At 45.8% G+C, this 27,834-nt stretch overlaps 1 long non-coding RNA gene across 1 annotated transcript; it reads left to right on the plus strand.

Moving 5' to 3' along the window:
• Positions 1-17,545: 17,545 nt before the first annotated feature.
• LOC129647413 (uncharacterized) lies at positions 17,546-22,277 on the plus strand. Its single transcript, XR_008712315.1, has 3 exons — positions 17,546-17,609; positions 21,643-21,786; positions 22,109-22,277. It is a non-coding gene; the product is annotated as an uncharacterized LOC129647413 (long non-coding RNA).
• Positions 22,278-27,834: the final 5,557 nt, after the last annotated feature.

The following is a 27,834-nucleotide window of genomic DNA, read 5'->3' on the forward strand; positions in this document are numbered from 1 at the left end:
CGGTTCCCCTGGATGCAGCCCAAACCAGGGGAATCTCTCTGCAGGGATCCCACACCTGGAGGCCCTGCACGGGCTTTTTGCCTCACCTGACCCAGAAAGGTGCCCTCCCCTCCTCCTCACCCCTGCCGCTTTGAAATCACTCTGCTCCCTAGGCCCTTGCACTCTGGGCCTGTGATAGGAGTGGTGTGTTTAATGACTTTTGAATCGCCTTCAGGGTCATCCCTCCGTAGTCTTGAGGAATAGCGATTGGCCTCAGATGGCTGATCCACACTCATTTCCTAATAAACAGTCACCTGGCGATCGTCTTCATTTTTTTGCCATATGGACAGGCTGAGAATCTTCCAAATCTTGAAATTCTGCTTTCCTTTTGCTTAACAATTCCATCTTTAAGTTTTTTTTCTCCTCTCGAATTTTACTATATGCAGTAGGGAGTGGACAAGCTGTACCTTCTAACTTTGCTTAGAATAGCTTCAGCTATGCATCTGATTTCATCACTCACTAGTTTCACTTTCTGCAAAACACTAAAACCCAACACAGTTCAGCCAAGTTCTTTGGCACTTTATAACAGGGATGGCCTTTTCTCTAGTTTTCGGTAACACATTCCTCATTTTCATCTAAGACCGCTCAGAATGACCTTTTCTGTCCATATTTCTACCAACATTCTACTCATGATTAGTTAGGTATTATTTGAGAAGACTAAGGCTGTCTCTACAGTTCTCCTTTCTTTCAGAACTCGCACCAGAATCACTCTTGTTATTGTTTTAATTGCTAAGTCATGTCCAACTCTTTGGGACCCCATGGACCTGGTCCATTTATCGCCATGTAGGATTTTTCTAGCATGCACCTCAAAATTCTCCCAGCCCCTGTCCATTATCCTCATTACCCAATGCCTCCACATCTTAAACTCTAGTATTCTTGGGCTTCCCTGGTGGCTCAGATGATAATCCACCTGCAATATAGGAGACCTGGGTTCAATCCCTGGGTTGGGAAGATCCCTTGGAAAAGGGAATGGATACCCACTCCAGTATTCTGGCCTGGAGAATTCCACAGACAGAGGAGCCTGGCAGGCTATGGTTCATGGGGTTGCAAAGGGTCGGACACGACTGAGCAACTTTCACATGTACACATACCACATTTTAAAATATTTGCTACAGCAGCATCCGACTTCTCAGTAGCAGTTTCTGTCTTAGTCTGTTCAGGTTGCTATAACAAAAATACCATAGGCTGGGTGGCTTATAAGCAAATATCTATTTCAAATGGCTCCGCATGCATGCTGAGTCACTTCAGTCGTGTTCGACTCTTTGCAATCCCATGGACTGTAGACCGCCAGGCCCTTCTGTCTGTAGGATTTTCCAGAATACTGGAGTGGGTTGCCATGCCCTCTTCCAAAGGATCTCCCTGACCTGGGAATCGAACCCATGTTTCACATCTCCTGCATTGGCAGGTGGCTTCTTTACCTCTAGTGCCACCATGGAAGAACTTCATATAGCCCTGGAGGCTGGTAATTCCAAGGTCAGGGCATCAGCAGATTTGTTGTCTAGTGGGAACCCTCTTCCTGGTTCATAGACAGCATCCTCTTGCTGTGTCCTCACAAGGCATAAGGCACAACCTTATGTTGTCCTTAAAGGAGCACTAACCCCATTCCTGAGGGCCCCACCTTCACAACCCAATCACCTCTCAAAGGTTACACTTCCTAAACCATCATGCTGAGGGTTAGGTTTCAACATATGAATGGCGGAGCCACAAAGCATTCATTCTATGGCGATTATTTAATACAGTGTAGCAGTGAGGCGGGTTGATTTAAGAGCCTTTTATCTCCATGCTGAAGGCTGCAGAAATAAAGAGCTCAACAATGTTTAAATGGAAAATGACGGTTCCATAATGAATGCTTGACTGGAGGAAACAAGGGTGTTTAAAGCTGATCTCCTGAGATAAGCAGAAAGAAAGGGGCTCCACCTCCTTCCCATAAGGACCCCTGTGCCGTTCTCTGAAAAGGGACACTAGACCAGTCTCGCCACAAATCTTTGGGTTTATCTCATTTAGCCACTCTTGCTGTGGAACAGAGGTGAGCTAATCTCCTAAGTGAGTTTGCTATTTACCCACATTTGACACAAGTAGTTTTTCCACATTGGTGTTAAAGCAGGCTAAGAAACACAGACCTCCCTGGGAAGAAGTGGTAGCGGCCCCATGGCAGCAGCAAGCCCAGGCCTATGGGGTGGGGGCTGGAGTTCAGATGCACTAAGAGCTGTTTTTACACTGATCCACTCTAAGTCTTTGAGTGCAATGGCTGATTATTGGGTCAACAAACATGAAAAGCTTTGTCACTGGCCCAAGTTTGAACCAGAAGCAACATGTCTTTCATGAGCATTTAAGGATGAAAGATCTAAGATTAAAACAGAAAATCTTGGTCACCGTGAGCACCATTTGAGGGTCTTTGTTCACGTGGGTTTTGCCCTAACAGAAAAAGTAAAGCAAGAAGATCTACGAAATGTCCTTGATCTTTTTCTCAGCCCAGGGTTGTAAACCCTGAGCTACCTTCATGCTTCCACTACAGGAGCTATAGGGTAGGGTTTCCAATGGGACTTTCAGCTTTTAGCTTAGTAAAATGATGACATCATATATGGCGGTGCAGTGAACAAAGGTTCAGGGAACATTTGACTGAGTGCACATTTGACAGTATCATCCTTCTTCTTAGACCCTTAAGACTCATCAGAGGCTCTCTATTACCTGCAGGATGGGGGCGGGGGTCTCCTGGTTAGTACCTATGACTCTCGCCTTTGCTTCCACCCCCCTGAGATTCTTCCAGTTCTTCAAACGCTTCATGCTTTCTTGTAATCCCACCCCTTAGCATGCACTGTTAGCTCATAGTCATATGCACCTTCCCTGCGAAACCAACCTCGACAGCCCTTGAATTAGCTTCTCCTTTGCAGATGGTGACTGCAGCCATGAAATTAAAAGACGCTTACTCCTTGGAAGGAAGGTTATGACAAACCTAGATAGCATATTCAAAAGCAGAGACATTACTTTGCCAACAAAGGTTCGTCTAGTCAAGGCTATGGTTTTTCCTGTGGTCATGTATAGATGTGAGAGTTGGACTGTGAAGAAGGCTGAGCGCCGAAGAATTGATGCTTTTGAACTGTGGTGTTGGAGAAGACTCTTGAGAGTGCCCTGGACTGCAAGGAGATCCAACCAGTCCATTCTGAAGGAAGATCAGCCCTGGGATTTCTTTGGAAGGAATGATGCTGAAGCTGAAACTCCAGTACTTTGGCCACCTCATGGGAAGAGTTGACTCATTGGAAAAGACTCTGATGCTGGGAGGGACTGGGGGCAAGAGGAGAAGGGGACGACAGAGGATGAGATGGCTGGATGGCATCACTGACTCGATGGACGTGAGTCTGAGTGAACTCTGGGAGTTGGTGATGGACAGGGAGGCCTGGTGTGCTGAGATTCATGGGGTCGCAAAGAGTTGGACACGACTGAGCGACTGATCTGATCTGATCTTGCACTCTGTGCTACATTTCATTATAGCATCCATTGAGTCATATTGAAATTACTTCCCAAGTCAACTGTGAGTTTCCTGAAGCCAGGGCTGGGGGCTAGGTTGTAGTGGTCCCTACACTTTCCCAACACCTAATCCAATGCCAGGCACAAAATCCATAAATGCTCAATGAGGGAACAAGTGATTTCAATTAACTGTGCATGATGGAGAGCATTTTGATAAAGGTGCATCCCACATTTTCTCTTTGGCAGAATACTATGAGACTGCCTTTCTATCAGCTCCACATAAGGGATAGTCCTAAACCCCATGGTTTCCCTTAAGACAAAAAGAAAGTAAGAAGAGAAATCGTTCATACACTTTGGGAAAAGAACAAGGAAGAAGGGAAGGAAGGAAGGTAGGAAGGTCCTTGGCTTCTGAAAGTCTACCTCAGGTGCAAGAGAAGAGATTATTTATATTCTGCTGGGAGACTTGACCCATGAACATAAAGAAGAAAGTGACTGAAATTTATTACTTTACATTCATAAGATGAAAAGGAGTCTTTCAGCTCCTCATTGGTCAATAGCCACAAGTTATATTTCAACCATAAACCTTTTCTAAAGAGGCCCAGAAGTGTAGGTAGGAGCTGCATTAGACAATGGAAACCAAGCTGTACCTATCGTGAGGTGCCTGATTAATTAGTCTGTTGCCCAGTAGCTCCGCTTTTCATTTTTTGGAAATGAATAAGCAGCATTATTCACCTTCACTGGACTTATTGTGCCTCACGGGGACTGAGGTGCCTCTTGAAAAGGGCCACTCCTTGTCCTCCCCACTTCGCTGTGCAAAAACAAAGCCCCTCGGAGAAGGAGGAGCCAGGACAAGCCACCCTCCCAGGGCGGGGGACGACATCAGGGGAGTGACCGGTGCAGAGGCAGGGAGGGCCGCGCCGCCCGGGGAGGCTTGCCCGCGTGGTGGAGAAGGCTGTCTCTGCTTGCATGTCTCTGAGACAGCTCATCAGGTGTGGCTGGATTTGGGACTCCCAGCAGCTGTGTTTAGGGGTGCATTTGTCTTATCTACCCACATCCTTTGAGGATTTCAGGGCAGGCCATTTTTATCTCTCTTAATGAATGCTCTGGCGGTTTCTGAACACGGGGCTGTGTCTGCATGCCCCGGGGAGTGTTTATTTTCACTGCTGTTGAGATTGACTAGGACATGTATTCACGAACTCCTTTTGGATGTCTTTTTTTTCTCTGACCATCCCTCCAGTTCAGACCTGAACAGGAAGACAACTGCAGAGAGAAAAGTTTCTGCCCGGAAGTTGGGGTTTCCTGGTTTTCTCCTTTTTTTTTTTTCACACCTTAACAGCTCATCAGTCACCTCAGCATACTATTTGTAGTCCTTAAACAGTTTGCAAATCTGTCCCCTAGGTTGGCTAAATAAATATGTCACATCAGTTAAAAATCAGGTTATACAAATTCACTTAGTGGAATAGGGAAATAAGAGATATAGAGTGGAAAAATCAGGTTACAAAAAACAGTTTGAGTAAATGATTACATATGTTCACATATATGATCTTGAAAAAAAAAAATCTAATAGTATACACACAAAAACAGTCATGCTTATTCCTGGACTGGAATTAAGGAGTTTCAGAATTCTGGCAGTTTGTTTTATTTCATACACATTTAAAGTTTTTTCCAATGAGCTTGCATTAACTTGCATAATCTGGAAAATAATAGAAAAATTTAAGGAAATGAAATGTATGCATGCTAATAGGGGAAAACAAGGCGTCCTTCTCCCCTCTCTTCCTGTCATCATGACCATGTTTCATTGCTCATTGTTTCCCTCATCTACAAAAATTTCTTTGCATGTTACCCTCTCTTTAATCCTCCACCTTTATTCACTCTCTTTCAGAAAGGTCTTTTTGTAAAGGAAATCTGACCAAGTAACTCCTCTAAATGCTCCAGGGTTTCCTGCAGGATGAGTGAGTGAGTGAAAGTCGCTCAGTGGTGCCTGACTCTTTGCAACCCCAGGGCCTATACAGTCCATGGAATTCTCCAGTCCAGAATACTGGAGTGGGTAGTCTTTGCCTTCTGCAGGGGATCTTCCCAACCCAGAGATCGAACCCTGCTCTCCCACACTGCAGGCAGATTCTTTACCAGCTGAGCCACAAGGGAAGCCCAAGAATACTGAAGTGGGTAGCCTATCCCTTGTCCAGGGGATCTTCCAGGCCCAGGAATTGAACCAGGGTCTCCTGCACTGCAGGTGGGTTTTTTACCAACTGAGCTCTCAGGGAAGCCCTCCTATAGAATAAGGAAGTTCAAAACCCTCAGGCTGATGGCTGAAATGCTTCAGAACCTCAGCAGCATCTGAGGTTCAATGCCAACTCCTGGGTTTCCAATCCTGGTTAGCAGTCACCGGAAGGGAGGCTGAATCTCTCCTGCTTTGAACGCAGCGTCCCCTTCTCCTTCTTGCCTCTCCCTGCCCTCACCCACCTCCTTTATCTCTGAGCCAACCCTCAAGAGTCAACCCCAGCATCACCTCTCACAGGAAGGCTTTCTCGCCTGGAGTTAGGGGTCTTTTTTTGTTCATGTCTCTATACAAGCACTTACAACATCTCATAATTATTACTTTGGGTGTCTCTTTTCCACACCTGAAGGGAAGGAGGATCCTCTGTCCAACTCTACTCAGCTCTCAGAGCAGTGTCAGGCACCAGTAGGTGCTTAATAGACACTAAAGATAGACTATACCCTTGGCTGGTGTGGACAGGATGTGAGCGTGTGAGGGAATCAGTTCTACCGATTTACTGCTGTGACTGTAGAAACTATTAATTCTTCATTAACCAAGTTTAGCCTTTCTCTTTCCTCAGAGGATAGTAATGCCCTCGAAAATGGTAAGGTAATCAACTGTGCCAGCATTTATCCACTTTATACACTTGGGGCGTGAGGAGGTGTGCTTTATAGACACATTTCAATACACTTCCCCTCTGTAGCAAGGTAAGTCTGGATAAGTGAAGGTTACCTGGGGCTATGGGTTGAATTGTGTCCCCCTTGACCACCTGACCTGCCTCTTGAGAAACCTGTATGCAGGTCAGGAAGCAACAGTTAGAACTGGACATGGAACAACAGACTGGTTCCAAATAGGAAAAGGAGTTCGTCAAGGCTGTATATTGTCACCCTGCTTATTTAACTTATATGCAGAGTACATCATGAGGAATGCTAGGCTGGAAGAAGCACAAGCTGGAATCAAGATTGCCAGGAAAAATATCAATAACATCAGGTATGCAGATGACACCACCCTTATGGCAGAAAGTGAAGAGGAACTAAAAAGCCTCTTGATGAAAGTGAAAGAGGAGAGTGAAAAACTTGGCTTAAAGCTCAACATTCAGAAAATGAAGATCATGGCATCTGGTCCCATCACTTCATGGCAAATAGATGGGGAAACAGGGGAAACAGTGTCAGACTTTATTTTTGGGGGCTCCAAAATCACTGCAGATGGTGATTGCAGCCATGAAATTAAAAGACACTTACTCCTTGAAAGAAAAGTTATGACCAACCTAGATAGCATATTGAAAAGCAGAGACATTACTTTGCCAACAAAGGTCCGTCTAGTCAATGCTATGGTTTTTCCAGTAGTCATGTATGGATGTGAGAATTGGATTATAAAGAAAGCTGAGTGCAGAAGAATTGATGCTTTTGAACTGTGGGTGTTGGAGAAGACTCTTGAGAGTCCCTTGGACAGCAAGGAGATCCAACCAGTCCATCCTAAAGGAGATCAGTCCTGTTCACTGGAAGGACTGATGTTGAAGCTGAAACTCCAATACTTTGGCCACCTGATGTGAAGAACTAACTCATTTGAAAAGACCCTGATGCTGGAAAAGACTGAGGGCGGGAGGAGAAGGGGATGACAGAGGATGAGATGGTTGGATGGCATCACCAACTCGATGGACAAGGGTTTGAGCGGACTCCAGGAGTTGGTGATGGACGGGGAAGCCTGGCGTGCTTCGGTTCATGGGGTTGCAAAGAGTCGGACATGACTGAGCGACTGAACTGAACTGAACTGAATTTATATGTTGAAATCCTAGCTCCCCATGCCTCAGAGTGTGACCTTATTTGGAAATAAGCTTTTTGCTGATGTAATTAGGTAAGTTAAAATGAAGTCATTAGGGTGGGATCCCAATCCAATATGACTGATGTCCTTACAGAAGGGGGAATTTGGACACACACAGAGGGAGAACACCATGAGAAGATGAAGGCGGAGCTGGGGGTGGTGCTTCTACAAACCAAGAAACGCTAAGAATTACTGGAAAACCACCAGAAGTAAGAGGAGAGGCACAGATTTTGTGGCTCAGATGGTAAAGAAGCTGCATGAAATGCAGGAGACCCGGGTTCAATCCCTGGATTGGGAAGATCCCCTGGAGAAGGAAATGGCAATCTACTCCAGTATTCTTGCCTGGAGAGTCCCATGGACAGAGGAGCCTGGCGGGGTACAGTCTGCAAAGAGTCAGACACGACTGAGCAACTTCTACTCACTTTCACAGATTTTCTTCAGAGCTCTCAGAAAGAACCAACCCGTTGACACCTTGATGTCAGACTTTAAGCCTCCAGAATTGTGAGATCATAAATTGCTGTTGTTTAAGCAACTCAGTTTGTGGTACTTTTTTACAGAAATCCTAGCAAATGAATACACTCAGGGACCCTTGAGTGAACTGTCAGAAAGAAGCACTGTATCCTAAACCTCCTCTAACCTCCTCTATCGAATGCTCATTTAGGTCCCAGCGTCCGGTGTGATTAGGGCTTGTTTTGCAAATGGAAAAGGGAAGGACCTATTCCAGCTCTTTTGAAAATTTCATTATGGATGTTATTTTCTTCTTCCCTAAACTTTTCAATATTTTCATCTGAGAAAAACAACCTCTCTGAATTTAAGTACATGTAGAAATAAATTCAAGAGATGAAGGATAGACTGAAAAATAAGTTCCCTGCTTACTCTCAGCTACTCAACTCCCTTCCCCAGGGCCTGCCTCTTTTACGTCTGTGCATACTTATATTTCATTTTTTACACTAATGATCTTATACTATAAACATCATTCTGGCTGTACCTTGATTTGATGGCTGAGTTTTCTTTGTTGGAGAGGATTCTTTATTAGAATATATACACATCCCTCATTCTTTTTGTGGACTGCATTTTGTTTCCTGGATGGATATTTTCTGCCTGTTCTTATATAAGAAGAACAGAAACTTCTCAGCCAGCTTTTCTTAATCAAAACAAGAAGAAAACATTTCCAAAGTTCTATTTGCAGCCTGGACTGAGCCTGCCCACAGCTCTTATCCTATTAAAGAGATGGATCCTTTGTCACAAGGGGTTGTTAGACTTGCTTTAAAACCTATGGTTTAAAGCTGGCTTTCCTTGTGTTTTACACAGGTATCTCTAAAGCACAGCAGCTTATGTTTGGGGTAGGACTGACCCGTCTTGGCTCACTAGATCTTGTTTCAACAAGTTTTTCTTCTCCAGTGGGCTCTGATAGAAATGACCAATTAGTTACATGTTGGGCCAGATGAAATGTGAGACCACATGCATTAGTCAAAACCTTTGAGTAATGTATCCATTACCTTCCTGGGGCTCAAGGGCCATCATTCACTTCCCAAATGCTACTGCCCTGGGATTTCAGGACTCACCTGACTTCTCTCTGCCTGCATTTCTTGACTCTTTCCTACATTTTCACAGAGACAATGGTAAATGCTTCTGGTTCAACAAGATTCTGTTTGCATTCATCATCTAATTTCCCAAAGTAAGTTAATAAAACCATTCAGCTGTACTATAACTACATGCTACTTTATATGTTAGATAATTAGGAAATTGGGTAAGATAATGATGTTAAGATATTTTGGGGGCTTCCCTGGTGGCTCAGTGGTAAAGAATCTGCCTACCAATGCAGGAGACACGGGTTCAATCCTGGGTGGGGAAGGTCCCCTGGAGTAGGAAATGGCAACCCCTCCTAATATTCTTGCCTAGAAAACCCTGTGGACTAGGACCAGGACCAGGACCTCATAGCCGCTGGCAGGCTACAGTCCATGGGCTCACAAAGAGTCAGATACAATTTAGCGACTAAACAGCAACAAGAGATTTTTCAAGCAATGGAAAATAACCAGCACAAGAGTTTAAAGCTTGGGAGAAGGGAACTTGAGGGGAGCCCCGCTGTTGGAAACAAAGCCCTATAAGTCTATGTAGGTGTGTGGGATGCTTGCTCATGATTTCATGGCCGAGAGCTGGACTGTACACGTGTCAGGCAGAACCATCCAAGCCTTACCAAACCTCTGCTGCCATAAGGGTGAAACTGAAACAAATATAACAAAGGTTGAGCAGTTCTGGGAGGTAAATATGTGAATATTTAAACTTAAATTAACAAAAATTAAATGAAATTTAAAATTCAGTTCCTCAGTCATGTTCAAGTGTTTAACAGCTGCTACTGTATTGCGTGGTGCAGACATCGAGTATTTTCCTCTATGCAGGGTGTTTTATTGCTGATCTCAAGTCTCTATGATGCAAAATTCACAATGCCCAGTAGTCAATCATAGATCAGTAGATGTGCAAACACACAAACTAAGATTGTGTAGTCCACAGTAGACAATAAAAGAAGTAAGAAAAAAAACCCACCTGATTTTAAGGTGGACCAAGTGTTGAACTTAGAAGGTAAAAAAACCAAAACATATGTGTTTTACAATATATACTCAAAAATTAAAAATATACTTATTAATTTTTAAAAAATGTCCTAATGAATGAATATGTAAGGATCTTAGTAGAGAAATAGGTATCAGAAAAAGAGTCATGTGGAAATTCTAAAACTGTGTTATACCTGAAATGAGTCACTTACTAGAGTGGCTTAAAGTGAAGATGGAAGAAGACTCAGTGAAGCTGGGAACAGGTCAGTAGAATTCATCAAAGAGAGAAAAAAGAGTAAGGAAAAATGAACAGAGGGTCAGGGACCTGTAGAAGAGTGTCAGACAGTGTAACACATGTGTGATTTGTGTCCCAGCAAGACTAGAGAGAGAGAATGGAAAAAAAAAAAAATCTGAAGTAATAGTGGTCAAGCATTCCAGATTTTTTAAAAAATGACTTACAAATCCAAGAAGCTCAAGAATAAAGATAAAGAAAATCCTACATTGGAACGCCAAAGTCAAACTACTCAACACTGAACAGAAAGACAAAATTTTGATAGCAGGTAGAAAAAAAAAAGACAAATTATATACAGGGGAGCTAAGTTTAAAATGACCACTAATTTTTCATCAGAAACAATAGAGGCTAGAAGACCATAAAGCAACATTTTTCAGGTATTGGATGAAAAATCCTGCCCATCCAGAATCCTATATGAAACAAAAATATTCTTCAAAATATAAAGACATTCTTAGATAAACAAAATCTGAGAAAATTCATCACCAGCAGACCATGGTAAAAGATGTCCTTCAGTCCAAAGGGAAATAATACCAGATGGAAACCACAGAAAGAATGAAAGGGAAGAGAAATGATAAATAATTGAATACATAAATTATGGTATATTCATACAGTGGATTAATACTTAGTAATAAAGAGCAGAACTATTGATAAATACAGTAACATGGATTAAGTTGACAAAAAGAAGCCACGGACAAAAGACTTGATGCTATATGATTCCATGTACATGACATTCTAACAGGAAACACTCATCTATAGAGATACAAGTAAAATCTATGGTGTCTTGGGGGTGGGGCGTAGGAGAATGATGTAAAACAGTGGGGCAACCCTTTCTGGGGAGGGAGATGGGACTTCTCCATGGCTTGATTAGGGTGGTGGGTGTGTACACTGGTCAAAATCATCAGTCTTTTCACTGAATATGTGAATTTTACAGCAGATAAATGAACAAGGTGGGTTAAAGTTTTAAGCTACCTTCTCAGCAAGGTTTTCCCCTCTATTTAAAGCTGCAGCCCACTACTACTTATTTTTAGTTTTCTCCTATATATATATCATGGTCCCATGTTTATCAGGACTCTTGCCTGGAAAATCCCATGGATGGAGGAGCCTGGTGGGCTACAGTCCATGGGGTCGCTAAGAGTCAGACACGACTGGAGCGACTTAGCAGCAGCAGCACACTGTGTATTCTATTTGTGTTGTTTTATCCTCCCTTCTAGAACGTAACTTCCATGTGGGCACAGACGTTTGCCCATTTATTTCTTTTCTGTGAACAGTGCTAAGAACACCACTTGGCACATTTGTTGTTGTTCAGTCGCCCTGTCGTGTCTGACTCTTTGTGACCCCTCGGACTGCAGAGCCAGTCCTCTCTTCTCTCACCCTCTCCCAAAGTTTGCCCACGTTCATGTCCACTGCATTGGTGATGCCATCCAGCCATCTCACATTATACACAATGTAATAAATGTTGAATGAATGGATGGATGGATGGATAAATGAGTGAATGAATTGACTTCCTTTACTGTTATCAAATGTAAAATTGAGTAGATGGGCTAAAATAAAGATACACTGAAATATTATGAAGCTCAGGACACTATATTTTCATTTAACTCCAAGTTAAAAGGCAAGACACCTGAGTAAAAAAGTAACATGGACTAAACATGTGAACAGTTGGCACAGCACATGAGACACTTCACCCAGGCTTTCAGGTGAACTATGGATGCTTACAATAAATATTTCCTCAGCTTTTTTTTTTTTTTGTACTTTACCCACTAGAAAATAGAGCTATAACTTGGGAGTTAGGAAAATAACAGGGGGAAGTGCAGCTGCACGTGGCAAGCGATAGACACAGATGAGTGGGCTGCTATTGATCTTCCTGAGACCCACCACCCGAAGCCCCTTTTTGTTCTTTTAGAAAATCAGTAAGAATAAACTCTCTTAAAACTGTGGACATTGTGCCACCTGGGCCTGACATATCTCTGGCTATAAAAAGTACTGATAAGCACTTGTGGGGGGCATAATACTAGAATATGAGAGTGGCCTCAGTTCTCAAGAGGTAGGCGCCTCATTTAGCATCAAACTCCAGACAATTGAGAAAAACCCACCAGGTCCACCATATGGGGAGCTCCGCCCTACTAAGACATTGAAGGTAGACTCATTCAAGGTAGAAGAACATTTGGAAGGGGCCTGGGGTGAAATATCCAACAGCATCGTTCACACTCCTGTCCTAAGAGTCACGCCTGTTCAACGTGAAGGCGAACTGGATTCCAAGCTTCAACTAAGGGCATGTTTATTCCAGGTCACAGCTGATAAAATGAGATTCCAACACCCAGAACCATCTGGATGGTTCTGAAGTATGCGCCCTCATCGGTACCTCCTCCAAGGCAAACGGCCACCTCACGGTGACTTCTCCCACAGGGACTGCATTCTAAGGGGTACTGTCCCCTGAGGTCCCCTCCCACCCGCCATCCTGGTTATAGCTTCTCCAGCTCCAAAGTTCAGAAAGCAGGTACCTTTGTGTATTTTTGAGTCTTCTCTTCCTTTTCATCCTTCTTTCTTCTCTGACGCCAGTCCCCCACCCCCATTAGAGAATATTTAAAGAAACGAGATTAAGACTCAGGGATGGGGGAGAGGAAGGGAGAACTCATACTTCTCATTCCATGACCTTCTGGCTGTCAGAGTTACAAATGCTGGGAGTCAGCTCTTCCAACGGAAACAAAAGGAATCTGGGAGGTTCTTGTGAAAGTACTTGCTGTTCAGTCGCCTGGTCATGTCTGACTCTTTGCGGGCCCATGGTCTGCAGCACAGCAGGCTTCCCTGTCCTTCACCATCTCCTGGAGTTTGCTCAAACTCGTGTCCATTGAGTAAAAGTAGAGAAGACATCAGAAAAGAAAGGCATGGTGTGAAAGATCTTGTGTGGGACAGGGTGGTTGGAAAGGGGGCCTGGAAAGAGGGACCAGGGTGAGGCAGGATGGAGAAGGGTGGGGGAGAGGATGAAATAAACTTGAAGATTCTCAGAGAAGAAAGAGGGACCAGAAATCCGCCCTCCCCAACGCAGGGAATATCTAAGATTTACCAGGGAGTTGCTGGGAGTCGGGGATGGGAGATGTGGAAGATGTGCTGATCGGTGCTTTGAACCAAATGGAGAAAAGTTGGTTGGGGTAACAAGACACCATGACATTTTATGACTTATTTCAACAGTATATAGTCTGGGACACTGTGTGAGGGGATTTTGGGGTTTCAGCTTATACTTGTGGTGTTACCTTGCTTATTCCGTGTATAGGACAGAGGTGGAGGAGATGGAAAAGTGAACCCCGAGGTAGCAGGTGTGAGTGTGAGTGTGTGTGTGTGTGTGCGCACTGCAGTTGAACCAACTTGAGCTCTGCACGAGGAACCAGAGCTGCTCCCCCGCTGCCATCACGGCTTCATTTCCAGGGAACCTCAGACTGCCCAACCACGCTAAGAGCACCCTGAGTCCCCGTGCCCTGCCCCAAGTCTCCCAGCAGCCTTTCTGGAGGAGAGAGGATCTTCTTTTCAACCCCAATAACACTGGTAGAGTGTTCAAAGTACACAACATCACGAGCTGGTTGTAAATACCAGTATCTAGAAGTCAGCAAAGCTGTGCTGGTGAAAGGTATCTTAGGCTGAGATCAAAAGGCCGGGTCAGTGTGACAGAAGAGGGTGTTAACAACTCTCAAGCCTGCCTCCTGCTCAAGCCCTGCAGCCCACCAACCTTCCGCTGTTTCTTAAACACCACTCTGCCCCTCGTTCTCTTTGCCCCAAGGTTCTGACCCCTGGACCCCCCGGGTCCCAGCTCCTGAGACCTCTCTATCTGAAGGGTCTCTTATGCCACACTACCCACTTTTGCTTCTTGATGGCACTTGGCACTCTCTGGTTACAGCCTAGTGTCTCTATTTACTTTCTTGGCTTCCTTGTGTCCCTACCCCCCAACACTGGAACACAAGCTCCACGAGAACAGAGAGCTTGTCCATCCTCTTCCGTACCAAGGACAGTCTGGCTCATAGAAGTTCTCAGTAAGCACTCATCGAGTGAATAAACATGCCCATGGATGTAGGGTCTGTATCTTTTATGTTACATAGAAGGCAATTTTCTGCATTAGGTACTGATTCAGCAGTCTCTTACACAGTGATGAGAAGAAAGTGAAAGTGTTAGTCGCTCAATCGTGTCCAACTCTTTGGGACCCCATGGACTGTAGCCCACCAAGTTCCTCTGTCCATGGAATTCTCCAGGCAAGAGAATGGAGTGGGTTGCCATTTCCTTCTCCGGAGGATCTTCCCTATCCCAGGGATCAAACCAGTGTCTCCTGCCTTGCAGGCAGATTCTTTACCATCTGAGCCACCCAGGGAAGCCAAATACAATGAAGAGGATGATCCTTACCAGATCAGAGAACAGTGATAGGTGTTAGAGACCCACCCCAAAGAGCAATGCTCTTTAAGGAGGAAGCAGATATCTGTGGTTCACTTTTTGCTGTGTGGTCAGGAGAAGGCTCAGAGGCCCCCCAGGTGAGTTCAAAGGCCCCCTCTGTTTGCTGGGTGGAAAAATTCTTATTATGAGGCACACACTAGAATTCGCAGGCAGGGAGGGCTTGGCTCTGTCTTGGATTTATCTCCAGACTTTCCCTCCAAGACTGGCATGGACTCTTCCTGGGGAGGAGGGGAGGTTAGGGCTGGGGAGGGGAAGTTAGCGCTGGGGAGCGGATCCAGGCTGGCTGTTGACTGAGCAGTCCCACCGCCCCCCACCCCTACCCCCCCACCCAGCCCGCTCAGCTTTTCAAGGCTCCCTGACTGCCTTTGATCACTCAACCAGTAACTGCTGCGGGCAGCAGCCTGAGTCTGTGTTCAGAGCCTCACTTAGAGAGGCTGTGAAAACCTCTTCTCTCTGTGGAGCCCGGACAGCCAGCTTCAGTCCAGGGCTACTGAGTCAGGGCCGACAGGAAGCTGAGTTATGCAGAGTCAGCCAAACTTCCCTGTTGCCTCCACTCACATCAACCTTTCCAGGCCCCAGCCCCTTCCCCTCTGCCCTTCATGGCTCCACATTTAGGAAAAGGGGAGCCAGCCTGCACTGCCCAGACCCCAACCCATCTCTCCACCGATACAGTAGAACCAGGAGGTGAAGTGGGGTGAAGAGGGGCAGTAGTGGGGGGGTGTGCTGTGGGAGGTGGGGGCGGTGAAGACTGGAGGCCCAGCCATGTCTTCCCCTCTTTATGAGCTGCAACTTGGGGCAAGTCACTTCTCTCCCAGCTCAATTTCTTTAATTGCAAATCTGTGCTAAAAATCCTCAATCTCTCCAGCTCAGAGTATCTCTACGTTCCAAAGAGCTGATGGGCAGTGTACAGAGTCTTACCCAACCTTCTAAACTGAGATGTTCATGGTTCGCAGTTCTTCAGGAGCTAGTCTGGACAATGAAAAACTAATTTACAATCGGCTCTTAATGGCCAATTAAGGGCATCCCGGCAGCTCGGCCAGTAAAGAATCCGCCTGCAAAGCAAGAGATCCGGGTTTGATCCCTGGGTCGAGAAGACTCCCCTGGAGAAGGGAATGGCAACCCACTCCAGTATTCTTGCCTGGAGAATCCCATGGACAGAGGGGCCTGGCAGGCTACAATCCATGGGGGTCACAAGGCGTCGGACATGACTGAGCAACTAACACACACATTTAATGGCCAAACGTGACTTCAAGGGTTACACCATCTGGGTAACATATTTCTTTTCTGTCTGGTCTCTTCCGGTACATCCAGCCTCAAGAAGAAAGCATTTAAGGTGAGGATTTCAGGTGTCAGGCTGACCTCTAGAGGCAATGCCTTGAGGGAGAAGAGGCTTTGAAACGCTCAGATCAGTTTTGACAGTTGTCCTTTTGACTCCTACACAAAGCCGACTGCCGCCCTCCACCCTTCCCAACCCCACAGCCAGCAGAGGCTCATGTAATCTGGACACGCCACAGCAGGCTGAGACGCCACGGTCACTGTTACTCTGCTAGCTCTTTTGCAACTCTTGCCTCATCAAAACTATGTTTTTTCCTCTTGGTTCAGTTTTTCTTTTAAATACCCAGTTTACAAGTTGCGAAGACCAGACCGACGCGGGCAGCCCCAAACAGAAGAAGTCTTATCATCTGGCTTTGGCAACTTCCTGTCCTCTGTGCCTCACTGCTGGAGCAGAAATAGAGACTCACAGACTCTCAGAGGAGATGGGAAGTCAGAAGGCCGCAGGCCCGCCCGTCCTCAATGTCACCAGCCAGCGAGCAGGCTTACTGAGCACCCGCTCCGTACAAGAGGTTGTAGTCGGGGCTGGGGGGCCTATGAACAAGATGCTGAGCAAGACCTCTCCATCACTCTCCCTGAGGGAGGGAGGTGGGCAAGGAGACAGGCGGTTGGGCTGCTTGGGTAAACAGAATGGAGGTGTACGCTTGGGGGCTCGTGGAGAGGATGGGATGTCAGCCAGGCCTGGGAGAAGCAGAAGAGGTTTTGGGGGAGAGGAGGAGTCCTGAAGGAAGATGAGAGGGAGCCGGCAGATGATCACAGAGCTGAGTGAAAAGACGTTCTGGGGGGAGCTGATGGCACGTGCAGGGCAGAGAGGCCAGGAAGGAAAAGAGGTGGGAAGGGAGCAGGGGAGACCGAGGGGGCGGACTGAAGGGCTGAGGAGGCCCAGGGCCGGGGCATGTGGTTGAGCTCAAGGTCAGGGCAACGAGAGACTGGGAGCTGGAAGCCCAAGCCGGGTCGGGAGGGGCCTCCGCCTTGAGAGGAGACAGGGCTTCCCCCCCCCCCCCCCCGCATACAACAAGGGGGGTACTCTGAAGGCTTTAAACAGTGCAGTGGTTAGAGAACGATAGATAAACTGTTCGGTGGGCCCCTGGCAGACAGCAGAGGCAGGTCAGCTTGTTGGCACCACGTCCACAGCTGCCGTCTACAAGCACATGGCCCGGCCAGCCCTCCACGGCTCGCACTCCACCTGCAGTGCTCGCGACAGGGTTCCCCTTATCCCGCCGTGTCCCGGGTTTCCTCTCCTGCAGTGTTAACACACCCAGGCCCTTCTGCTCCCTCTCACTGGACACAGGAGAGCTTATCCCCAGAAGTCTGGGGCTTGGGGACCCCAGCCTTCCCCCCTCTTATCTCTTCTCCAGAGAAGTGAGTCGTCTACACTGCAGCCATCCAAGCTCAGATAGAGCAGAGGAAGCCTCTCCAGGTAGGCAGCACAGACGTTTACACCGAGCCCAGCCTGCTGTGCCTTGGAACAATGAGAGTTTGGCCTCTGTTTCATGGATTAACTAGCGCTGCCACCGAGCTCGCCTCTTCACTCTCGCCTGTTCCCCAGGAACACGCTCTTGTTTGTATTGCTTTGTTTCATTCTGCTCAGCTTCTTCCGGCAGCTTCCTTCTCTGAAGCTAGGTCAGTGTTAATTTGGGTGTCTTAAGGCCACCCCTCCTCCCAGGCGACATGGTGCAATGGTTGGAGTTTGAATGCTCGCTCAGTTCATTATTAACTCTGTCTTCAGGTAAGTGACTTAACCTGTCTGAGCTTCAGTTTGCCATCTGTGTAAGGCTGACACTGTCTATTCCTCAGAACTGTGGGGAGTTTAACTAATTTATTAACAGGTAATGTCCTTGGTGGGCTTCCCTGGTAGCTCAGTTGGTAAAGAATCCGCCTGCCATGCAGGAGACCCAGGTTCGATCCCTGGGTTGGGAAGATCCCCCAGTAGGCACGTGAGAACTGAGAGCTATTAATCATAAAAACAATGGTAATATTAGTGATGACGATCCCGTTCTTCTACCCACAGGCCTGGCTCTCCTGACTTAGAATCTCTATTTTCCCATCTGTTAAGTGAGGATGAGTGTAGTTACTTAGTTGAGTGACTGGGGGATCCGAGGTGATAAAAATGGATGGAACACACGGTAGGCTCTTGGAACGCAGGTGTTTCTCTGCCTCCTCACCCTCCGGGGGTCCCTTCCACTTTTAGCTGTCACATTCATTACTAGGCCCTTTCCCCCCATCTTGAGATGCTCCTGGCAGGGGTCTCAAGCACCTTCTTGGCAAACAGCCTCTGAGATGAGGTTCCACGTTTGGGTTGCCCAAGATCAAAGAGTCATTTTTTTCCATCCCTTGTTTCTCTCTTGTTCTCTCTTTCGTGCCTGTTATTGGTTGAATTGTGTCCTTTACTCTCTCCTCTAAAAAAGATACCTTGTGGTCCTAATGCCCAGCACCTGTGAATGTGGCTTTATTTGGAAATAGGTTCTTTGCAGGCTTAAGTTATGATGAGGTCTCCAGGGTGAGCTCTAGTCCAATATGGCTGTGGGCCAGATGAGCAGAGAAGAGAAGTCGTGTGCAGCCCAAGACCCGTGGGGAGGAGGCAACAGTGTGAAGATGGAAGGAGACTGGAGTCTTGTCACCAGAGCCAAGGAACATCTGGGAACATGCCAGAAACTGGGAGAGGCAAGCAAGGCTCCTCCCCTAGAGGCTCTGGAGACCACATGACCTCACCACCATGACTTGAGATTTCCAGTCTCCAGGACTGTGGGACTGGTGACTCAGATGGTAAAGAATCTGCCTGCCCTGCAGGAGTCCTGGGTTCGATCCCGGGTTGGGAGGACCCCCTGGAGAAGGAGATGGCAACCCACTCCAGTATTCTTGTCTGAAGAATTCCATAGGCAGAGGAGCCTGGTGGGCTACAGACCATGGGGTCTCAAAGAGTTGGACATGACTGAACAACTTTCACTCACTCACTCACTCCAGGACGGTGAGAGAACACGTTTTGTCATTTTAAGCCAACCAGTTTGGTACTTTGTTATGCAGCTCTAGAAAACTAACACCCTGACTCCATCACTAGTTTGGGTCCACGTGACTGAGAGATTTGTTTGTTTGTGAAAGAAATGCTTGTACAGCCTTCAGTTCAGTTCAGTTCAGTTCAGTCGCTCAGTCGTGTCCGACTCTGCGACCCCATGGATCGCAGCAGGCCAGGCCTCCCTGTCCATCACCAACTCCCGGAGTTTACCCAAACTCATGTCCATTGAGTCCATGATGCCATCCAATCATCTCATCCTCTGTCGTCCCCTTCTCCTCCTGCCTTCAATCCTTCCCAGCATCAGGGTCTTTTCAAATGAGTCAGCGCTTTGCATCAGGTGGCCAAAGGATGTGAGTTTCAACTCCAACATCAGTCCTTAAACTAGTTTTTTATCCAAATGAAGGATATATTATGCAATTATGTATAAATAAAATGGCTCAAATGGAGTAAGATTAGACTGATCAAGAAGAGGAAAGAAAACACTGCCTAAGAAGACCCCAAACACTGCCCTGTTGTTCAGTTGCTAAGTCGTGTCCGACTCTTTGTGACCCCCTGGACTGCAGCATGCCAGGCTTCCCTGTCTTTCACTGTCTCCTGGAGTTTGCTCAGATTCACATCCAAAAGACTACCTTACTGATGGGTAGAAGAAAGCAACTTTCTGTAAGAGTTGGAAAGGTCTTAGGTGTGTGTCCGGGTGGGAAGAGGTCTAGGAGGTCATGATTCGGATGTCTCTGGGGAGCTGGCATTTTTGTGCTGATTTGATTTAAGAGTTCAGCTTACAAAGGCATCAGGTGTACAGATTAAAAATTAGCCACAAGGTACAACTTTACTCCTGGCTTAAGAGAAGACTAAAAGAATAAAACAATCAGCTGTGTCTGAACTTGCAGGCCAGCCTGAGAGGCTGTGGTTTGAACAAAACCGAGTTGGCCTGAGTATGAATTACAGGAAGAAAGGAAGGAAGAAAATGAGCTCTAAGGCTATTTATGCCTTTTCTATGGAACACACTGAAGAAAAGATGGAGTCGCATGTCACAGACCCAGCTGGAAAACGCGGGGCCAGATGGGGCCGAAGGGGTGTGAGTCACCAGCTCCCAACTTTCAGGAGCTCTGTATTTCAGACCTCTCAACCCAGCAAAAGATCTTCATGATTCCAGTGGACCACACCACCCCTCTCCCACCCCGCTGCCTCTGTCCTTGGTTCTCAGATTGCTTCAAGCTTCAGCCAAATATGTGTAGGTCTTAAACATTAGAATGGATGATCATGGCCTTGGACTCACACAGCCTGGTGTTTCAGGGCAAAATAGTACTTAGAGCTCAGCTGCGTGGGGGTGGAGGAGGAAAACGGGGTGCACACTGTTGAAGGCATGATCAGATGTGATGCGGGCGGGTATATGCCTACCACTGGCCAATCAGAACTCTCCATTGTCCTGGCTACAGTCCTGGCTTAGGAATGGGCACAAGACACACGTCAATCCAAGGAGGGTCAATCCAGGGACTCTTACACAAGCTATCGGCAATGAGATGCAGTCAGCCGGGTTGTTGAGAGAAGGCAGTGTGTGTCTGAAACTGCTAGGCACATCCTGTTACCATGTTGGAAGAGCCAGCTTGAGTGAGTTCAGGGAGAGAGAGAGAGACTCAGTCCTGACGAGACTGAGCTTCTTGTATCCAGCTGCCACCAAAGCTCTTTTCTGTGGCAAGAGCCAATACCTTCCATCCTTTTATTTTCCTCAGCCATGAGCGGTTAGGTTTCCTTTACTGGCAACCTAAAGAATTCTGGCTAATACAGAGACCTCAGCAAGACACAATAGGTCCACAGCAAATACCACAAAGCTACACAGAAGCCAGACCAAAGATTCTGTCTGTCAGCATGCGGCATATTGCACCTGAGGGCTTGTAAAACAGAGCGGATGTAAACAAAGGCATGGTTACAAGAGTATTTTAAAGTATCTTAACACACAGAATGAGGGTAGTGTTTCTTTACATCCGTCTGGAATTAGGGAATAAAGAGAAAGTTAAAAAAACAAAAACATGGTAATCTGGATCCTGCAGTAAGATGGCATCATCACCACCAACACCAACACCAACACCATCATCCCATCCCAAAGGCAAGAAGGGACAGTCCCGCTGGCCAGATGTGGACAAGTAGCGTAGATCAGAGCGTAGACAAAACAGGGACTGTCCCCATTTTAAAACTGGAAGTCCTACATTCTCAGGACTTCCTTAGCCCTTGGACAGTCAGTCACACCAAGGGGAGTACTCGGTTTTTATAGTCATAGCAGCTCCTGCGGGGGTGGGAGGGTGTCAAGTGATCTCTTCTGCTTCAGGCATCAGAGTTCCTCTGCTGTTAGTTTTAAAAGTTGGAGATTCATGGGAGGTAGGGAAACCTGCTCTCTGAGGGACCTCCCTCAAGAATTCCATGATTTTATTTATTTTTGCTACAGGATAAATTGGCTCTTATAGACCAGTGGTCCCCACAACGGGCTGATCATGAGTCACCTGGGGGAACTTGCAATCGGTATTCTTGGCTACGACACCCCAAGCCACACCAAAACGTCCGAACTCAGATGGAGTTGGGTGGATCGGAGGTCTGTAGTTTAAAAAAATCTTTGCAACTGACATGTAAATTATTCACAAATGTTGACATGTAAAATGTCATTAATAATCACTTTCCACACACCTCACCAAAGGCTAAGGGGTACAAACTTTCCAGGCATCAGGGGGGCTTGTGAAAACACAGCTTGCTGGGCCTCACCCTCATGGTTTCTTCTGCAGGGCTGGGCTGACAGGGAATCTTCATTTGCCTTCAGCTACCTTCCGTAGCATCTTTGCAGACTGTAAGCTCAGTTGAGGGTCTAGTCCGATCTCCTTAATCTTTGTAATCATTATAACTCTCTCATCTCCCCCTAGGACAGCACCCTTGGATCAATGTTTTATTGGCCCCAACAACAGTGACTTTTCTACCAACTTTCTAAAGCATATCGTGTCCTGCACCCCTTCGCGTGTCAGAGAGGTCTCAGCTGGCTAGCTCAGGAATACTGATGGTATCTGGGGACCTCAGCTGAGGACACGGGGCGGCGGGGGGAACAACAGGATTTCCTGCTCTCAGCTTTAGGGGCTTTGTGTTGAATACAATAAAGTGTGCTGCCTCTCCCAGGGCCTCCAGTCACACTCACTGGACTCTCAAAGACTCCATTCTATAATGCTGGTTGATTTATTTTTCACCCATTATCTCAGCGGATTCTATAGCTTTTTATTTCTGTGGGTAAACTTGTCATTACCCACCCTGGAAGCCTCAGAATGAATGATTCCAGTCCCTGCTCAGGCCGTGCAGGGCCCCTAATCATCCTGCATCCGCTGGCCTGTTGGTTCTCTGTTGGTGCCAGTGTACCGGCGAGCACCTTGACACTGTCTTCCCACACATCTTCATTGGTGCAAGAACTGTTTCATGGACTTACAGAGATCTATGCGTGGCTGCAACCCGACCTAGACCCAGACTCGCCCCCAAAAAAAGAGAGAAGAGAAAGACTCTCCATTTGGAGAATCAAGTTACTTTAGGAGGAAAATGGGTATTTCTCCTGTAGATGTGTGTGTGTGTGTGTGTATAAAATCTAAATGTGACCCTGGTACATGGCAGGAAGAAGTTAGTCTGAACAACAGCAGAGGACCTATTAAAGGAATACTTAAAGGAGACTGCGTAGGAAAAAAATAAAGTCCGAATGAATGGTGCTATGCAGCCTTTCTTCCCTTTTCGTGTTTCTCTTTTTCTGTCTCCCTCTTTTGCGTGTTCTGCCTCGTGCTTCTCTTCTGCAAGTCAAGCCTTTCACTAGCACGCTTGGGCCCAGCTACAAGCAACCAGAGCCAACGTCAATACTTTGACCTCCATATTCTATGAGTTTATTCCTCAAATTATAATATTAAACAATCCCAGTCACATTGTTCTTTCACTTTAGTTCCCTTCTCAGCTTGCTTTTCTCACTGGAGGATAGGATTTGTGTAGGTGTAAAAATCTGGCCCTGGGTTGACTACAGTCATCCAGGAAATACCCACCTACACCATGCCCAGAGGTGAATCTCTTATTAGGTGGCAATATATTAGGAATTGAATGTTAAAGAATGAAAAAGAAATGCAAAAAGGCAAAATGATTGTCTGAGGAGGCCTTACAAATAGCTGAAAAAAGAAGAGAAGCGAAAAGCAAAGGAGAAAAGGAAAAGTATACCCATTTGAAGGTAGAGTTCCAAAGAATAGCAAGAAAAGACAAGAAAGCCTTCCTCAGTGATCAATGCAAAGAAATAGCGGAAAACAATAGAATGGGAAAGACTAGAGATCTCTTCAAGAAAATTAGAGATACCAAGGGAATATTTCATGTAAAAATTGGCAAAATAAACGACACAAAATGGTATGGACCTAACAGAAGCAGAAGATATCAAGAAGACGTGGCAAGAATACACAGAAGAACTACACAAAAAAGATCTTCAGGACCCAGATAACCACAATGGTGTGATCACTCACCTAGAGCCAGACATCCTGGAATGTGAAGTCAAGTGGGCCTTAGGAAGCATCACTATGAACAAAGCTAGTAGAGGTGATGGAGTTCCAGTTGAGCTATTTCAAATCTTAAAAGATGATGCTATGAAAGTGCTGCACTCAATATGCCAGCAAATTTGGAAAACTCAGCAGTGGCCACAGGACTGGAAAAGATCAGTTTTAATTCCAATCCCAAAGAAAGGCAATGCCAAAGAATATTCAAACTATCACACAATTGCACTCATCTCACACATTAGCAAAGTAATGCTCAAAATTCTCCAAGCCAGATTTCAATAGTACATGAAATGTGAACTTCCAGATGTTCAAGCTGGATTTAGAAAAGGCACAAGAACCAGAAATCAAATTGCCAACATCCATTGAAAAAGCAAGAGATCATTGAAAAAGCAAGAGAATTATAGAAAAACATCTACTTCTGCTTTATTGACTAAGCCAAAGACTTTGACTGTGTAGATCACAACAAACTGTGGGAAATTCTTCAACAGATGGGAATACCAGACCAGCTGACCTGCCTCTTGAGAAATCTGTATGCGGGTGAAGAAGCAACAGTTAGAAGCAGGTCAAGAAGCAAGCACAGACTGGTTCCAAATTGGGAAAGGAGTACGTCAAGGCTGTATATTCTCACCCTGCTTATTTAACTTATATGCAGAGTACATGGGCTGGATGCAGCACAAGCTGGAATCAGGATGGCCTAGAGAAATATCAATAAGCTCAGTTACGCAGATGACACCACACTTATGGCAGAAAGCGAAGAAGAACTAAAGAGCCTCTTGATGAAAGTGAAAGAGGGGAGTGAAAAAGCTGGCTTAAAACTCAACGTTCAAAAAACGTGAGTTTGAGCAAGCTCCGGAAGTTGGTGACGGACAGGGAAGCCTGGCACGCTGCAGTCCACGGGGTCGCAAAGAGTTCGACACTACTGAGCGACTGAACTGAACTGATATTAGGAATTGAATGTTAAAGGAATAGATCTTTATTGACCATTTGCCATGTGGAAATTTTACATGCGGCTCTGTGGGGGACAAAATGGCCAGGAAGTTTACAAAAATTTCATTTATTGGAAGAGGCACATGTGTAACAATGAACTATGCTATATGTCCAAATAAATTACTGCTCCTAGACTCTTCCTTTCATCATACTGTACAGCCATACTGCAATCCCCGGAGATAACGCACACTTTTAACTTAAATTTCTTTCCTTGTAAAGTTTCTCTTTTAGAATTGAACGATTGAGGCAATATTCAAAGTACTCTGTTAGCCCTGTCCCATTTCTAAATCTTTTTTTTTTTTTTTTAATTAAAAGATCCCTCTCAATGGGATTCCCTCTCAATTGCAGTCAAGGGCTACAATTCAATACAAGGATTTATTTGATTCAGCTTAATAAGACTGGGCCACAGTTGTCTAAAGCACCTTCGCATCTGGCCGACGAATGCATCTACTACCCATTCCATGGACATAGCCAAAGACATGAAAACCTGTTGAAAGCTGAGCTGAAGTTGGAGTTGTTTAGTTGCTAAGTCATGTCTGACTCTTTTTTGACCCCATGGACTGTGGCCCACCATACCCTTCTGTCCATGGCAAAAGTACTGGAGTGGGTTGCCATTCCTTTTCCAGGGGATCATCCCAATCCAGGGATCAAACCCATGTCTCCTGCATTGGCAGGCAGATTCTTTACCAAAGTTCCCTGACCAGGGATAGAACCCATGTCACCTGCATTGGAAGTTCAGTTTTAACCACTGGACCACCAGGGTAGTCCCACCAGCATTCTAAACCTAATATTTTTTTTTCCATTTAATAATTATGGCTAAAAACTTTTTCAGGGCTTCCTAAGTATAAAGCACTGTTGTAAGCAGTACTACTTACTATATACTTACTGCTTCAGTTCAGTTCAGTCGTTTAGTTGTGTCTGACTCTCTGCAACCCCATGAATTGCAGCATGACGGCCTCCCTGTCCATCACCAACACGCAGAGTCCACCCAGACTCATGTCCTTCGAGTCAGTGATGCCATCCAGCCATCTCATCCTTTGTCGTCCCCTTTTCCTCCCACCTTCAATTTTTCCCAGCATCAGGGTCTTTTCAAATGAGTCAACTCTTCACATGAGGTGGCCAAAGTATTGGAGTTTCAGCTTTAGCATCAGTCCTTCCAATGAACACCCAGGACTGATCTCCTTTAGAATGGACTGGTTGGATCTCCTTGCAGTCCAAGGGACTCTCAAGAGTCTTCTACAACACCCACAGTTAAAAAGCATCAATTCTTTGGTGCTCAGCTTTCTTCACAGTCCAACTCTCATATACATACATGACCACTGGAAAAACCACAGCCTTGACTAAATGGACCTTTGTTGACAAAGTAATGCCTCTGCTTTTTAATATGCTATCTAGGTTGGTCATAACTTTCCTTCCAAAGAGTAAGTGTCTTTTAATTTCATGGCTGCAGTCACCATCTGCAGTGATTTTGGAGCCCCCCAAAAATAAAGTCTGACCCTGTTTCCACTGTTTCCCCATCTATTTGCCATGAAGTGATGGGACCAGATGCCATGATCTTCGTTTTCTGAATGTTGAGCTTTAAGCCAACTTTTTCACTTTCATCAAGAGGCTTTTTAGTTCCTCTTCACTTTCTGCTATAAGGGTGGTGTCATCTGCATACCTGATGTTATTGATATTTTTCCTGGCAATCTTGATTCCAGCTTGTGCTTCTTCCAGTCCAGCATTTCTCATGATGTACTCTGCATATAAGTTAAATGAGCAGGGTGACAATATACAGCCTTGACATACTCCTTTTCCTATTTGGAACCAGTCTGTTGTTCCATGTCCAGTTCTAATTGTTGCTTCCTGACCTGCATATAGGTTTCTCAGGAGGCAGGTCAGGTGGTCTGGTATTCCCATATCTTTCAGAATTTTCCACAGTTTATTGTGATCCACACAATCAAAGGCTTTGGCATAGTCAATAAAGCAGAAATAGATGTTTTTCTGGAACTCTCTGGCTTTTTCTATGATGCAGCAGATGTTGGCATTTGATCTCTGGTTCCTCTGTCTTTTCTAAAACCAGCTTGAACATCTGGAAATTCATGGTCCACGTATTGCTGAAGCCTACCTTACTATAATTCTGGAGCCTCCACAGGGGTTAAAAGCAAGGGCTCTGGAACCAGCCTGCCTGGGTCCAAATCCCAGCTGTGTCATGTGCCAGCTATGTGACCAGTAGGTAAATATATAGTAAGCAGTAGGTATATGTTGTGCTAACTCAGTGGTGTCCAAGTCTTTGCAACCTTATGGACGGTAGCCCACCAGACTCCTCTGTCCATGGGATTCTCCAGGCAAGAATACTGGAATGGATATATGTTACTTCATCTAATTTCACAATAATCCAACAAGATAATGTACAAAAAAGAGTTAACATAGCAGGCCCGAGGTTGCTATCCTTAAAAAGACTTGCTTGCAAGGCTGACCATTAGCAGCATCTTAGAACTTGGATTTCAAGAGGGTTCCTATCATTCCGAGGAGAATTATTCCCTGCACCTAACTGTACAAACATGGGGTTTATGCCGCTGCCTCCTGGGAATCTTGACTTTTGATATGTCACACAGAGGGTGCCCAAGCAACCAGTGCTCAGTCAACGCTCTAGCCTGAGTCTCCAATGAGCTTCCTGGTAGACAGCACTTCACACCTCCCATAACTCGTTGCAGGAAGATTTAAGCATGTCCTATGTGACTCCGCTGAGAGATGAACCTTGGTAGTTTTTGCCTGGTTTCCTCTGGGCTTTGCCCTATTTGTTTTCCTTTTGCTGAGGTTGATTTGCATGCATTTGATGTAATAGCTGGGCTTCCTAGGTGGTGCTAGTGGTAAAGAACCTGCCTGCCAATGCAGGAGACTCGGGTTGGATCTCTGGGTCAGGGAGATCCCCTGGAAGAGGGCACGGCAACCCATTCCAGTATTGTTGCCTGGAGAATCCCATGGATAGGTGTAACAGATCTTAGTATGGTTATATGCTGAGTCTTATGAGTCCTCCTAGTGAGACATCAAACCCACCGGTGGGCTTGGGGACCCTGACACAGGTGTGTGACATTATCACTACTTTAATTTTGAAGGCGAGGAAG

This window comes from Bubalus kerabau, chromosome 3 (assembly GCF_029407905.1).
Source record: "Bubalus kerabau isolate K-KA32 ecotype Philippines breed swamp buffalo chromosome 3, PCC_UOA_SB_1v2, whole genome shotgun sequence".
Classification (NCBI taxonomy): Eukaryota; Metazoa; Chordata; class Mammalia; order Artiodactyla; family Bovidae; genus Bubalus; species Bubalus kerabau.